The sequence below is a fragment of the Lampetra planeri genome, chromosome 6, assembly GCF_965212315.1.
Source record: "Lampetra planeri chromosome 6, kcLamPlan1.2.h2, whole genome shotgun sequence".
Taxonomy (NCBI): Eukaryota; Metazoa; Chordata; class Hyperoartia; order Petromyzontiformes; family Petromyzontidae; genus Lampetra; species Lampetra planeri.
The window spans coordinates 5,285,785-5,295,864 of NC_136112.1; the positions used below are offsets into that span (position 1 = coordinate 5,285,785).

The following is a 10,080-nucleotide window of genomic DNA, read 5'->3' on the forward strand; positions in this document are numbered from 1 at the left end:
CAAGGCACTATACTTCCAAGATTGTCTTTTGGAGACGTGGCTGTGTGCACAGTAATTAAATATTCACAACGCACCCAACATGGGCAAACAGGTTCCAGTCTCGGTCATAAACTGCACGGACGCTGAATAATGAAAACCACGCCCTTGCCACGATCATCTAAAGCTTTTCCTCCTTTGTTAAAAACACCTCTCCACACTGCACTATGTAGCCCTGTCATTCCACGTTACCCAACCGCAATTACAAATGAACAACACTGTACGACCAACATTTCATCAAACACAGTGCAGAAGACATTTTTTTGTACAACGCCCCTGCAAATGCCTTCTCCACACCTCAAACCACCATCAACATTTCACGTGCCCCACCCTGCCGAGGGAACTCAAAGCAGCCTTAACCGGTCAAGGGTTTTCACTGCTTAATTGCTGTCAGCAAACCAAACTCCAGTAGGTGCTAATGCACGTTAAAGTGTACGCCTCGAGTGTGGAAACTCCTGGAATGTGCGTTATATTCACTGCGGGCTTCCATAATTTTTCTTGCAGCAAGACAACAATTTTACTCCAAGCGGACCGGATTACCCGAGTTTAAGAGTCGCGGCCACGGCTAAGATCCGTTTCAGAGTGATATCAGAACCGTTCTGGCGCTCCCCCTTCACCAACCCAAACTAAACAGCGCGTAGTACGAAAAAAAACAATCCACAAACCCAGCAGTGAGTTGACAAAGTTGTCAATTGCTTCATTGAAATATTAAAAGGAGATCCAGCTAACCTGCACGGCACGGGGTCCGTCGCTTGGACTCCGACGGTGTAAAATTCTGCCAAGGGATGACTCCTCTACGTAAAAGAAGAAGGCCCCTTCTCGTCTCCAATGCCAATGCTCCCCGACACCCACAATTAATTACAAACAAAAACCCACTTGTCAAAAAGGCGAAAGGAATAGACCTCGCCGACAGTCCGTGCGACTCAATGATCACTCGGCCGTCTCATTTACTACCACCACAGCTAACAACCCACCCAACCGAACACCGTACTGTAATCTCAACATGATGTCACCGCATTAAAAGGCCAGCGGGAATCTTCATAACACAACATGCAGTTTATAACAAGGGCGTCCACCCTGGGTGTGACCACGTGCTTTTATGAATGAATTAACCTCGCGGTGGGGGGCGTGGTGGACTTACCCCCCCTCTCTCCCCACGCGCCCATAACGCGCTGTCACTTTCTATTGGCCGACCGCTGTTGCAACCGGCTAAAAGGCGTGCTCCGATTGGCTGCGCCGAGGGATGCGTTACGCGCACCGCCGTTGGCTCGCATTAATTATACTAAGCGCGGTGTTTGCAATACGCAAGGGGTGGGGGGCGGAGGGAGCGTGAGGGTGTGGGGGAATTGAGGGGCGGGGGGAGAAGAGGCGAAGTGGGTTGAGGGGTGGGGCGGGGTGGGTTGAGGGGTGGGGCGGGTTGAGGGGCGGGGTGGGGCGGGGTGGGTTGAGGGGTGGGGCGGGGTGGGTTGAGAGGTGGGGCGGGGTGGGTTGAGGGGTGGGGCGGGGTGGGTTGAGGGGTGGGGCGGGGTGGGTTGAGGGGTGGGGCGGAGTGGGGAGGGGTGGGGTGGGGCGGAGTGGGGTGGGGAGGGGTGGGGAGGGGTGGGATGGGAAGGGGTGGGGCGGAGTGGGGCGGGGTGGGGCGGGGTGGGGCGGGGTGGGGCGGGAAGGGTGGGGCGAGAAGGGTGGGGCGGAGTGGGGCGGGGTGGGGCGGGAAGGGTGGGGCGGAGTGGGGCGGAGTGGGGAGGGGTGGGGAGGGGTGGGGAGGGGTGGGGAGGGGTGGGGAGGGGAGGGGTGGGGAGGGGTGGGGAGGGGTGGGGCGGGGTGGGGCGGGGAGGGGTGGGGAGGGGCGGGGAGGGGCGGGGAGGGGCGGGGAGGGGTGGGGCGGGGTGGGGCGGGGAGGGGTGGGGCGGGGAGGGGTGGGGCGGGGCCGGGAGGGGTGGGGCGGGGCGGGGTGGGGCGGGGAGGGGTGGGGCGGGGAGGGTGGGGCGGGGCGGGGAGGGTGGGGCGGGGCGGGGAGGGGTGGGGCGGGGAGGGGCGGGGAGGGGTGGGGCGGGGAGGGGCGGGGTGGGGCAGGGCAGGGCAGGGCGGGGAGGGGCGGGGAGGGGCGGGGTGGGGCGGGGAGGGGCGGGGAGGGGTGGGATGGGGAGGGGCGAGGATGGATGGGGAGGGGTGGAGTGGGGCGGAGTGGGGAGGGGTGGAGTGGGGCGGAGTGGGGAGGGGCGGGGTGGGGCGGGGTGTGGCGGGGAGGGGAGGGGCGGGGAGGTGGGGTGGGGCGGGAAGGAGGGGTGGGGCAGGGAGGAGGGGCGGGGCGAGGAAGGGAGGGGAGGGGAGGGGCGGGGCGGAGTGGGGCGGGGTGGGTTGAGGGGGGGAAGAAAGGTGGGTTGGGGGGAGGGACGAGGTGGGTTGGGGGGAGGGACGAGGTGGGTTGGGGGGAGGGACGAGGTGGGGGGGGGAGGGACGAGGTGGGGGGAGGAGGGACGAGGTGGGGGAGGGAGGGACGAGGTGGGGGGGGGAGGGGGTGGGGGAGTTGAGGGGCGGGCTGGGGGGGGGAGTTGAGGGGCGGGCTGGGGGGGGGAGTTGAGGGGCGGGCTGGGGGGGGGAGTTGAGGGGCGGGCTGGGGGGGGGGGGGAGTTGAGGGGCGGGCTGGGGGGGGGGAGTTGAGGGGTGGGCTGGGGGGGGGGGAGTTGAGGGGCGGGCTGGGGGGGGGGGAGTTGAGGGGCGGGCTGGGGGGGGGGAGTTGAGGAGCGGGCTGGGGGTGGATGTTGAGGGGCGGGCTGGGGGGGGGGGTGTTGAGGGGCGGGCTGGGGATGGTTGAGGGGTGGGCTGAAGGGGGGGGGGTTGAGGGGTGGGCTGGGGGGGGGGTTGAGGGGTGGGCTGAAGGGGGGGGGTTGAGGGGTGGGCTGGGGGGGGGGTTGAGGGGTGGGCTAGGGGAGGTTGAGGGGTGGGCTGGGGGGGGTTGAGGGGTGGGCTGGGGGGGGAGTTGAAGGGTGGGCTGGGGGGGGGGGTTGAGGGGTGGGCTAGGGGAGGTTGAGGGGTGGGCTGGGGGGGGTTGAGGGGTGCGCTGGGGGGGGGGGGGGAGTTGGGGGGGAGAGTTGAGAGGCGGGGTGGGGAGTAATTGAGGGGTGAGGGGGAGAGTTGAGGGGTGGGGGGGGGGAGTTGAGGGGTGGGGGGAGTTGAGGGGTGGGGGGAGTTGAGGGGTGGGGGGGGGGTTGAGGGTTGGGGGGGGGTTGAGAGGCGGGGTGGGGGGTAATTGAGGGGTGAGGGGGGGAGTTGAGGGGTGGGGGGGGGTTGAGGGGTGGGGGGGGGGAGTTGAGGGGGGGGGGGGAGTTGAGGGGTGGGGGGGAGTTGAGGGGTGGGGGGAGAGTTGAGAGGTGGGGTGGGGGGTAATTGAGGGGTGAGGGGGGGAGTTGAGGGGTGGGGGGGGGAGTTGAGGGGTGGGGGGGGGGAGTTGAGGGGTGGGGGGGGGAGTTGAGGGGTGGGGGGGGGAGTTGAGGTGTGGGGGGGAGAGTTGAAGGGTGGGGGGGGGGAGAGTTGAAGGGTGGGGGGGAGGAGAGTTGAGGGGTGGGGGGGGTTGAGGGTTGGGGGGGGAGTTGAGGGGTGGGGGGGGGGGAGTTGAGGGATGGGGGAGTTGAGGGGTGGGGGGGGGAGTTGAGGGATGGGGGAGTTGAGGGGTGGGGGGTCAGTTGAGGGGTGGGGGGGGTTGAGGGGTGGTGGGGGGAGTTGAGGTGTGGGGGGGGGGAGTTGATGGGTGGGGGAGGGAGAGTTGAGGGGTGGGGGGAGTTGAGGGGTGGGGGGAGTTGAGGGGTGGGGGGAGTTGAGGGGTGGGGGGAGTTGAGGGGTGGGGGGAGTTGAGGGGTGGGGGGAGTTGAGGGTTGGGGAGGGGGTTGAGGGTCGGGGGGGGGTTGAGGGTTGGGGGGGGTTTAGGGGTGGGGGGAGGAGTTGAGGGATGGGGGAGTTGAGGGGTTGGGGGGGGAGTTGAGGGGTGGGGGGTGGGAGTTGAGGGGTGGGGGGGGAGTTGAGGGGTGGGGGGGGGTTGAGGGGTGGGGGGAGTTGAGGGTGGGAGAGTTGAGGGGTGGGGGGGAGTTGAGGGGTGGGGGGGAGTTGAGGGGAGGGGGGAGTTGAGGGGTGGGGGAGTTGAGGGTTGGGGGGGGAGTTGAGGGGTGGGCTGGGGGGGGGTTGAGGGTTGGGGGGGGTAGTTGAGGGGTGGGGGGGGAGTTGAGGGGTGGGCTGGGGGGGGAGTTGAGGGGTGGGCTGGGGGGGGAGTTGAGGGGTGGGCTGGGGGGGGAGTTGAGGGGTGGGCTGGGGGGGGAGTTGAGGGGTGGGCTGGGGGGGGAGTTGAGGGGTGGGCTGGGGGGGGGAATTGAGCGGTGAGGTGGGGGAGGGAGTTGAGGGGTGGGCTGGGGGAGGGAGTTGAGGGGTGGGCTGGGGGGGGGAGTTGAGGGGTGGGGGGGGAGTTGAGGGGTGGGCTGGGGGGGAGTTGAGGGATGGGCTGGGGGGGGGAATTGAGCGGTGAGGTGGGGGAGGGAGTTGAGGGGTGGGGGCGGGACGCGACCGAGTTTCAATAAACACGTAGATACGCGCTGCCGAAAAGAAAAAAAACCCCGCCACTGACAATCTCCACAAATAACGCGGCCGAACGACCCTCGCCGCCTTTTGCAAACACCCTCACAGCCCCGCGACGAGACGCTTCGCGAACGCCACCGTCAACGCAACAATAAGCGAGGTGCGCGGCCTCACCTGAAGGCGAACCGTGTGAAGAGATGATGAGGCGATGGTGTGGGGTGGGGGGTGTGGCAGGGACGAGTTCTTTCCCCTCAGCAGATCAAAAAAATATTAAAAGAGACGACGCCGGCGGTTTGACGCAGCTGGCAAGCAGCGGACAAGCTCAGTCGAGCAGCCACGGGCGCATTTGCTTTGTTGTTGTCGTTGTTGAAGCAGGAGAAGAAGACGGAAAACAATGGGGATGAATTTTGAGTGCGTTGCGGATGTGTAAAGTGGAGCCCGACTGCGAAGGCGAGCGGGCCAGGCTGAGGGGGTTTCAACCCTCCAACCCTGCCACCAACACAATGGCGTCACAGCGCATCCGAGAGGCTTGGTCGTGACGTCACCAACGCCGTCGCCCCGCCCCCCTTCCGTCACCACCGCGTGACGCCCCTTATAAGCTCCTCCCGCGCGTCATCACGTAAAGCGCGCTGACGTCACGACGTAGCGGCGCGGTGACGTCGCTACCCGCGTTCATGACGCTACAGCCCCCACCGTACACTTCCCCCCCCAGCTCCGAGGCGCTGCACGTGCAGCAAGCCACGTGGCCGACTTGACGGTGAGCCCCGCCCACTACCACAGCCAATCAAAAACCAAAGTCGTCTTTAGTTTTTGATTGGCATTGATCGATTCGAAGATTACAATCGCCCCCAGCCATTGGAAATCCACCGCTGGATGAAAGCCATTCCACCATCCGTCTTCGTCACGTTACACACAAAGAACTATACACCTACAGTATATACAAGGGGCTTAAAACAAATGTTAACACTTTTGAGAATTTGCAACAATACCGCAAGAAATGTCCCTCTCCATGCTCGAGACCACCTGGAGAAGATTCTAGGCATGCGTTGACAGTGGAGACTCTTGACTTTTTGAAGCTATACATTTCTTATGTCACAGTGTAGTATTATCCGTTCTTTTTCCATTAAAAACGATAGTCCCATATAAGTGTTCTTTTTAAGTAGCCTGTATATAGCGATGTGAAGTTTGTGGCACGATTACGAAAGACAGCCGCAGTGGGGAAGTGATGGTTGGAGGATATCACACAATGTTGTAATGTTGTATGGTATGCGATAGAATGATTGATAACACCATCCTGTATAGAAGATCACAGAGCTTGGAGGGAGAATTTGGCACTGACTTATTGTCTGGCTATCTTCTCACTTGTAACACAAATTGTTTTATTTTACCAAACAAGGCCCACTTAGCTACGTCGCTCTTTTTCAGAAGTGACCTAGCCATCACAAACGATAGCCCAACGAAATGGCTTATCGTGTGGACATTTATAGCAGCCAAAATAATCTATAAACGCGTGATGTTGATTCTAAATGTGGAGGGTACACCCGGAGGACCCGGAGAAAAATCCACGCGGTCACGGGGAGAACACGCAAATTCCAAATATACAGGCGTCAGGATCGGGATCGAACCCACGCACTCCCACAGAGGCAGGCGAGGTAGTTAACATCTCACCACCGTGGTCGGTGCCTTTGTGGTTCCTCACGCACATCTAAGAGCAAGCGAATGCCGCGTGCGTTCCAAATTAAAATGAATACTGTCGTACAGACATGACAAACGAGGCGGTATAGATGAAACCATGCAAAATGAGAAGGGGTACGAACGAGAGATATTTCAGACAAGACGATACAAACACGACAGTATCGGCTAGACGAGACGAAAGGATGAAGGCAAACAGGCGAGAACAGACAAAATCGTACAGAACAGATGAAGACTACAGATCTGACGTTCCAGACTGAGACACACAGACACAGTACAGGAGAAAAGGGTTTTTTTCGGCCGTCCGGAACAACTTTAAAATAAAAACTCTTCACGAGAAGTGCTGCGAGGGGCACGACTAGTGCCTTGGCAAGATTGAGGGGCAATGAAGTTCACCTATTCTCTATTCTTAGATGCGTCTATTCGTGTCCGTCATCTACCGGAACAAGTAGTGATAGGATTGCTTTCCTTGCCAACACTCTGGAGGGTTTCGTGGACTTTTCTATTTGGCAAAAACAAAACAAACACGCTACATACAGTACATTCGCCCGTTGCCACAAGTGTTAACAGAAGCAACCTGGCACGGGCCTAATAGCAATCGTACCGGCCAAATTTCCAGCCTCGTGCCGTATCAAGTTTAAATGGCAAAATCATTTATAATGCTCGCAATTTGGCCTCATGCTTATTGAGGGCAGAGAGAAGTTGTGGCTGGGTATCACGTTTTATACACGGCCTGCTTCGGGAATATTGGGGGAGTTGAATACGTAGTTTTGAATCGACGTACGAATGTTATTCATTCGTAGATAACTGGGTATCCAAACAAACTCATTAACAGTCGAAAAACAAACTCATCTACATTCAATGTAAACTTCTCACATTTTATTGCAAAACTGCATCACAGTGGGCGCCGCATTGATGCAGAGCCAATAATTACGGGAAATAAGCTATTTACTGGATATGATACTGTGTTTTTACGATTGGACTCTGAACAATGAACTCTGCCATCTGAATGCAATTGCCCTCCACTGTTAACTTCAGTGGTGCGTGATAGATAACGGATGCGGTTATGGTCCCCTTCAAACCCACACTGACTAACATGGTGCAGTTTGGAGTCCTTCATCCAGGAGTGGACTGAAAAAAGGGCAGAAATTATCATATAACGCTTACCGGTGCATCAGTGATGTACAGGTGAAAAAAAAGGAATGATGCTCATGTGCATTTGCATTACTATACTTAATGTAGTTTGCACAGTGATGTGTTGGTGCAGTCTATTTTCATTACCACTTTTTAAATGGACACTCAAGATGTCATCACGACCAAAGCCATGCTGGCACCACACTTCGCCAACGCTTTCCATTCTTTGCCAGATCCTGCAGCTGCTGTACATCAGCCACGTACGCAGCAAACCTCCAAGATCTGCCCTAACATTATTTATTTTCCCACCATCTGATCTTCGGTTCTTCCCCTTGCTCCCCGGAATTGATACTCACGGGAGCCAGAAACTTCATGCGCACATCTTCTTGGTTCTTTCGGTAAAGTCACGTAGAAGGGAAGTAATAAAATAATAAAATAAAACATAATAAAATCAAATAATTCTCACGACGTTTCGGCTACAACGCAAGCAGCCGTCTTCAGGTGAAGAAGACGGCTGTTTGCGTTGTAGCCGAAACGTATTCTTCACCTGAAGACGGCTGCTTGCGTTGTAGCCGAAACGTCGTGAGAATTATTTGATTTTATTATGTTTTATTTTTATTATTTTATTACTTCCCTTCTACGTGACTTTACCGAAAGAACCAAGAAGATGAATCCCTGCAGTCATGAAAGCTTTAAATCGAAATTCATGCGCACACTGACACTGCTGTTTTGGCTGGGCTTTTTTTTTATTTGCTGCACATGGAAAAGGTAACGCAGGCTAAAACAGGCGGCGCTTTCAATCCTAAAACTGGACTCAAGCCATCCTCTGGTGTTGTGTCTGTGTCTGAATCCTGATGCGGTGCAGGAGGGGCTCTGGAGCTGAGTGGAACTTTGTCGAAGACCGCTGACCAGTGGAGGGCGTTAAGATGAACCTTTCCGTGTGGATGAAAGCTGAATGAAGGATCCTACCGGGGCAATTGGAGGCAGCTGCCCTCCAGCGACGACATGCAATCTTCAGTGACCGAGGAATGCCGAATAGTAACTGAAGATCGACTCATTAGTGACTGAAGAGTATATTCTTTGGGTCTTTTTGTAGAGTCACGTAGATAGGATTAAAGAAAAGAACAAAAAATAACACAAAACTACGACGTTTCGATCGCAACACAAGCGTTCGTCATCAGGAAGAGGGGGTTAGCTTCTAAAGGTAAACTGTTTATAAAGGTTTGAAATGGGCGTAGCCCAAATGTCAGCAGCCAATGTTAATGTAAGTGGTGGGCAGCGACCACGATGGTAGTGGGTTTTCCCACCAATCAAAGGGCTGCCCAGTAAAAAATTTGCATGATAATGTGAGATCGTTGAGAGGCCTCCACGGCGGGCGCCCTGAGGTGGCTATGTTAATACTGGTAGGAACCACCTGGTTCCACCAGCCCACAGGGGATTATTGTGTCCGTCCGTCGTGCATCCAAAAATGGGAGGGGTGGGGCTGGGTGGGGAGGGGCTGGGTGGGGAGGGGAGGGTGGGGAGGGGCTGGGTGGGGAGGGTGGGGCTGGGTGGGGGGTGGGAAGGGTGGGGCTGGGTGGGGAGGGGCTGGTCACCCCGTGGTGCCCTTATAAAACTCAACGTTTCACCTACTCACGCCGGCTTGTGCCCGCCCTCACAGTCGGCCATATTTGCGGAATACACCACGCCGCCGTTGACCCTGGCCATTGACCGAGCAACCCAACGTTCCTACCAGCTCCCTCCGCAGGAATGTGTTTTGAGAGATTAGCAGAGATGTGGACTCGAGTCATGTGACTTGGACTCGAGTCAGACTCGAGTCATGAATTTGATGACTTGCGACTCGACTTGGACTTGCATAACAATGACTTTGTCCCACCTATGAGATGTGGACTCGAGTCATGTGACTTGGACTCGAGTCAGACTCGAGTCATGAATTTGATGACTTGCGACTCGACTTGGACTTGCATAACAATGACTTTGTCCCACCTCTGGAGATTAGCATGTTAATGGCAGATCGCAAAGCAAAAACCTTGAGCTCAGTGAGCGAGGTTGGCTGTGTTAGGGTTAGAAATTTAACCTGTTAATGTAAAATCAGAGAGCCTAAAATAACAACTAACATCGGAAGGTGGTAGGATGGGAACATCACAGCTAGTTATGACTTAGACTGGTTGATAACGTCCTTCCAATGATTGAAAAGATCTAATGGTTGTGTGGAAACCTTCCCCTGAAGAGTAACCAATAATTACCCTGGGCGTCCAGTTCACTCGAGATAAGCGTGCCAGTGGTCTTCTAATCGTTGCAACCTTGCAATCTACAGTACAACGTTTATAGCGCACATAGCGTCAGTTATGCAAGAAATCATTACATGAGCAGGCTGATAAAACAGCTCGTTGTTACACTTTAGTGGAGTGCGCAGGAGTTGGCATCGACCATTCAGTTAACCCATAACAACACCCGGTGTCTGTCGCAGCAGAGAACCTTCCACGCTCCACGTGGTCTCACTGTGCACCTAGCCTGGCGCAAACTCAGTGATAAACGGCGGTTGTTGCTGTTATTTCAAAGATTTTCAGCGATTGCAAACGTTTTAGTTAATATTGTAGTTAAAATATATATGATTGCAATATGTGACCATGTCTCTTCATGTAAGGCAACGCA

General features: G+C 56.8%; 1 protein-coding gene across 1 annotated transcript in view; it reads right to left on the reverse strand.

Annotated features, from left to right (window-relative positions):
- LOC144719435 (phosphatidylinositol-3,5-bisphosphate 3-phosphatase MTMR3-like) overlaps nt 1–1,298 on the reverse strand; it is a 47,274-nt gene extending 45,976 nt beyond the window's left edge. The window contains 1 exon segment of the mRNA XM_078595341.1: nt 766–1,298. The gene's annotated coding sequence lies outside the window, so the exon portion shown is untranslated.
- Nucleotides 1,299–10,080: the final 8,782 nt, after the last annotated feature.